We start from the raw sequence: 6,000 nt of genomic DNA on the forward strand, positions 1-6,000 counted from the left end.
CAAAGGTATAACCTAGGGCATTTCATTTCACCGGTCATAGGTGTGTAGAGAAGTTTATGACCGGGTTTAGGATAGATGGCCGTACTATCAAGAGGGGCAAACTTGTTTGCATATCGGTCATCTAGTGCCACTCGAGTGATCTAACTTTGCATTGTCGCTAGGATCGAGTGGCGTGGCAAGTTGAGTGGCTAACATCCTTTGGGAAATGATTGTGAAAATGCTAACACACATACACATGATGGTGTACACTTGGTGGTGTTGGCACATTTACAAAAGAGGTGGTGTTTGTAGGGTTGAGATGGGTTTGGGTCCCTCTCTCCCTCCCGCCTCACAAGCTCGGCGGGATTTGGCACTTTCAGGAAAGTGGAATGCCTATTTTCGATTGCGCTGGATGCAAATCTATGTGGTTGGCACATTGGAGCAAGGGTGAAGAAGTTAGAAGTGAAAACGAGTTGATCGCGAAGATACTGGCGTCGGTCAACTAACCGGACGTTGGATCTGAATGCACCGGACGCTGGCAGGCTACGTTCGGTCAGGCTGACGTACGATGACGCAGAAGCTGGAGTGTGACCGGACGCTGGCTACGTCCGATCAAGTGTGACTGGACGTGTCCAGTCAAGGTCGGTACCTTACTAGAAACGACCGGATGCTGGGGGTTCAGCGTCCAGTCAGTTGAAAGCTGCTGCATCCGGTCAAGTCAAGTGACCGTTGGAACCGGGACACATGGCCGTCTGCGGGCGACTAGACGCTAAGGTCCAGCGTCCGGTCAACATGACCGGAGCGTCCGGTCGGCCCGACCGTTGCCTAGTGAAGGGGTAACGGCTAGTTTAGCCCTTGGGGCTATAAATAGAAGTGGCCTTCGGCCATGGCTGGTGTAGAGCACCTAAGGGGACTTTGTGTCCATGCTTGAGAGTGCTTGGGAGCCCTCCATCTCACACATACTTGATAGTGATCATTCGATTGTGTGAGTGAGCGATTCTAGTGCGATTGCATCGTGAGGTTGCATCGAGTGGCACTAGGTGATCGAGTTGCAAGCCGGTGGTGCTTGTTACTCTTGGAGGTTGCCACCTCCTAGATGGCTTGGTGGTGGTCTCCGTCGAAGCGCGCAAGAAGCTTGTGCGGTGCTCCGGAGAAGTGCTTGTGAGGGGCACTTGTGCTTGCCCCGCGGGAGTCGCGAAGAGCAACTTTAGTAAAGCGTGTCATTGAGCTACCCTCACTCAAGGGGTAGGTTCTTGCGGCGCCCAATGTGCGGGCTTGGCGGGTGATGCCAATTAGCCGCCGAACCACCAAGTGAGCGGTCGACACAACGGGGACTAGCGTGTTGGCAAACACGTGAACCTCGGGAGAAAAATCATCGTGTCAACCTTGTTCTTCCCGTTGGTTTGCATCCCCATTACATAAGCTTGCAATTACCTTTATACATATTAAGCTTGTGTAGTTGCTCTTGTAATTAGATAGCTTGTGTAGCTTGCTAATTACCTTCTTGCTTGTGTAGCATAGAAGTAGCTCCTTTGCGTGGCTAATTTGGTTTTAGTAACCTTGTTAGTCACATTGCTTAGTTTGTGTAGCTAAGTATTTGCGCTCTCTAATTAGGCATTGGTTGCCTTGTTATTGAGCATTGCTAGTGAGCTTTGTTAGCTTTGTGCTTTTGCTTACTAGCATGTGTAGGAGCTCTCTTGTTGCTTAAAATACTAGTGGCATAGGTTTGTGTAACCTTACTCTTAAAATTGTTTAGGAGAGCTCTAGCTAGCCCGGCACCTTTGTTGCATAATTGTTATCTTTGCAAGGTGCTAGTGAACATATATAGTGGAGTATAGTCTTGGCCAGACCGATAGTTTTAATTCCGCATTTGTATCAGTTAGCCGACGCGATTAAGTTTTAGAAAAGACTATTCACCCTCCTCTAGTCCGCCATCTCGACCCTTCACGCACGATATTGTTTCTCCTGTGGTCCCTGAGAAGACACCAACAAGCCATGGGAATCCAATTCCACCTGGCTATTATAGCATCTCGGTGGATAGAGTTATAAAAGACTATAGGGAAGTGCCTCTTGACTTTCCTGGAGGTGATGGGGAGAAGACCTTAGGACAAGCAGAGCATTCATTCGTTTTATGGTGCAAGCGCTACATCATTATTCCTGGTGCGGTGGCTAGGGTATCGTCGCCTCCTCCTCAACTACCTCATGATGGTGCGGATGAAAGTGAATAAAATAGTTTTTTTAATAATCATTCTCAATTATTGGCTTCTCGCGTAATAATCATTTTTGTACTCACAGGTCTCCCAACCTGAGTTCAGATCTTCTATTCCATGATGATCATCGGAGTGCTATGGACGATGATGATGCTCTGGACGATGATGATGTGTTTCATGGCACGACTGCATCTCTATCTCCATCTCCTCCAAGGTGGTCTCCCCCTCCTCCACCTCCCACACTATAGAACCAGAAGTGGCCCCCGCCCTCGGTGAAGAAGAAAGCCAGCCATCGTAAAACAAAGCCCCCTCTAGAGAAGCTGCCTTACGAGAAGTCTGAAGAGGAATAAAAAGCAACGGCACAAAAAGATTTGGTTAACTAGAAGCAAGGTTTAGTAGAATCAAGAGCAAGGAGGTTGGAACTTAAGAAAAAACCGCCAAAGCCGCACTACATAGCTCAACAAGAACTAAGGAAAAAAATCAATGAGTGCGAGAAAAAGCCACGTGATGCACATAAGCCCTCGCCATTATCGAACTATGAACGTTCTCTCAACAAGTCATATAAGGCGTCGTTGAAAGCGAAGAGAGCATGGAAAGATGTTGCATAGCTCGGGCAGTAATCTAAGCAATCTATCGACCCGCTAATTGTTGAGGATGATTGTACAAATGCACAAGGTGGTACAATCGATAGGGAGACACTCCAAGACTTCATGGCCACAACAGGTTTCACACCTCAACAACTCATTGGGGGAGGATCAATACCAACAGCCAACTTTGATATTTATCGGACCTATGAGTATGGCAGGAGTCTTGTCCACCCTAAGTCCTTGTCATCACTGGGTACACAAATGTACTTGTTAAACAAGTGGTACTTAAGAGCGTGTGACAACGAAGAGGCATGGCTTGTTGTCAAAATTAGACCAGAGCATTACTTCAGTGGCTATGACGTTTTACATATTGAGTTCAATGAATTACACTAACTATTAAACCGAGATGCTCTCGACAAAGCTCTCCTTAGCTACTAGTGTCTGTAAGTGATTCTTTCTACAATTGAAGTAACTTGCATGTTAGTTCAATGTCTATATATAGTTATCCTCAAGTCCACCAACATCCTCCTCGGTGACGGGTTCATCGCCAAGGTGGTCGACTTCGGGCTATTGCGCATCGGCCCGTCATTCGGGGAGACGCATGTGAGCACGGTTGTGAAGGGCAGCTTTGGGTACCTGGACCTGGAGTACTTCAAGACGCAGCAGCTGACGGACCGCTCCGACATCTACTCCTTCGGGGTGGTGCTGTTCGAGGTGCTGTGCGCACGGCCGTTGATCGACTAGGCGCTGGAGCGTGACCAGATCAACCTCGCCGAGTGGGCCATCGGGTGGCAGAGGCGCGGGCAGCTGGACCGAATCGCCGACCCACGGATCCTCGGGGAGGTGAACGAGAACTCGCTTCACAAGTTTGCGGAGACAGCAGAGCAGTGCCTGGTGGACTACGGGCAGGAGCGGCCGTGGTCCATGGGCGACGTGCTATGGAACCTCAAGTACTGCCTGCAGCTACAGAAGACGCACATGCGGCGGGACGCGTTCGAGGACAGCAGCGCCATCGGCGCACAGTTCCCTGAGGATGTCGTCGTGCCATGCTAGGTGCCGTCGTCGATGAGCTTCCTAACGATAGGCGATCCGGATGACACGGTCGTCACCGACGTGGGAGTCGCCAACAGCAAGGTGTTCTCCCAGCTCAGCGGCGGCGAGGGCCGATGATGAGCTGGTGGTGGTGCCGGCGGACTTGCTCGCACGCCCGCACTGGTCAGGCGGTTGTTGCTGGCATCAAACGCCTGCAGCGCAACGCAGCCTCCGATGGAGGCAGGGATGGCGCCCGAGAAGCGGTTGTTGAAGAGGTAGACACCGCGACCGCAGTTGCGTAGGCCGCCACTGCCGGCGAGCGTTGACCCATAGATCCACCCGATGCGCCGCCCCCACTCCGTCTTGTCCTCGTAGAAGCACGAGATGACGCTGATGGCCTCCGCGATGGTGTCCGTGTCAAGCGGCTCACGGGGCACGGCCATGGCTCAGGTACCGCGGCATGATTCCAAGTATATCGCCAAGGCATCGCCGGCAGTCGGCCGGCGTCATGTCCGGCGTGCACTGCGTGAGGCCATAGATGGTGGGGTCAGTGGCATCGAACGCCTCCTCCCCCGTGGCGAATAGCCTGGTAGAGTTCACCGCCACGTAGTCGCCGGTGGCATTGAGGAGCACGCGGACGGCGGCGTCGAACACCTTGACCGGCGAGCTGACGTTCAACGAGTTCATGAGGATCAGCTCGTTGTCGTTGCTAGTGGTGTCGTCCAGGAAGTCCATGTTGGAGAAGCGGAGGTAGCAGCCGTCGTAGTAGACGGTGGCGTCCTTGTCGAAGGCGCACAGCTGCTGTGCGCTCTGGAAGGCGATGGTTACGCAGGACCCGCATGCCGTGGCGTTGGCGTCCCCACGGCAGAGCGCCAGCGCGTACGCAATGTCCGGGAGGACGCCGATGCTGCCCTTTCTCCATGTACTCGTACACTAGGATCATCTCCGCCTGCTCGTTGCAGTAGCTGATGAGCGACACCAGGTGCCGGTGCCCGATGCGGGACAGCACCACGATCTCCGTCTAGAACTACGGCAGGACCTGCCAGGACGCGCACGTCGCACGCTTCACCGCCACGCGGGTGCCGTCGCGGAGCGCATCGCGGTACACGTTGCTGAAGCTGCCCACGCCGATGAGGTTGCGCTCGTGGAAGTTGTCGGTGGCCGACCTCAGCTCCTTCAGCAGGATGTGGAGCTGCGTGCTCACCCTCTGCATCGCGCCGGTCGTGCCCTCGCCTGACCGGCTCGACGGCTCTAGCACCCACCCGGAGCTTTCCTGCGACCACGACAGTGGCTTGCTGCTCTCCTTCTCTAACGGCGCCAGCCGCGCCATCCGCCTTTTGTGCCCGTGTGGCAGCGGCGGGAATACTTGCTCACACGCCCGCATGGCCACAGCGGCGGCGGCGGCGGTGCCTGCTCGTGCGCCTGCAGCGGCGGAGGCGTTCCTGGAGAGCGCCGTGGCGAGGCTTGCAAGGTTGGACTGGTAGGTGTTGTTGGCCGTGTAGTTGCCGGTATTCCCCCACACCTGCATGCACGCCCGCATGGCCACGGCATCATGCCACATCAGCACGAGAAGTCAATGTGGAGAGGTATGGATCTAAGTGATATGACGTACAAAGTTTATGGACCCAAAAAGCCACTTTGAAAATTGATGGACCTAACCGAAACATCCTCACAAGTTAATAGACCTCTGGTGCATTTAACTCTAATTTATTTATCTAATCATATTTACTAGTACTGTCGTTTCCTATATTTTTCTTATGATCATCCAAAAAATCATCCCTATAAAATTTCAATGTTTTCCAATCCTTTGTTTTCTACCTACATATGTTTTTCTTGTTCCTACATTTTTTTCATTCCTACATTTCAAAGAGGTCCTTAATGGTATACGCACCAGTCAATAACGAGATGTTTATGATGATTTTTATCAATATTAAAATTTAATAGCTTATTTTTCCTGTTATGAGCGTTCATGGGGTTAAGATTTGCGTCCACAAGGGTGAACACGCGTGTGTCTATATGAGCACCAATAGTGTCTATTTTTTGTCGTTCATCCGGAAAACAAACCTTTCCATTCACGTTCAAAACTAAAAAATGTGATATTTTGCTATTGCAGAGCAGCCGTTGTACACGATCTGTGCCACCTCCATTCCTTTGTGGCTCTGTCAGTTGTTTTGTCCCAACAGCCTGATGCG

This window comes from Miscanthus floridulus, chromosome 8 (genome assembly GCF_019320115.1).
Source record: "Miscanthus floridulus cultivar M001 chromosome 8, ASM1932011v1, whole genome shotgun sequence".
NCBI lineage: Eukaryota > Viridiplantae > Streptophyta > Magnoliopsida > Poales > Poaceae > Miscanthus > Miscanthus floridulus.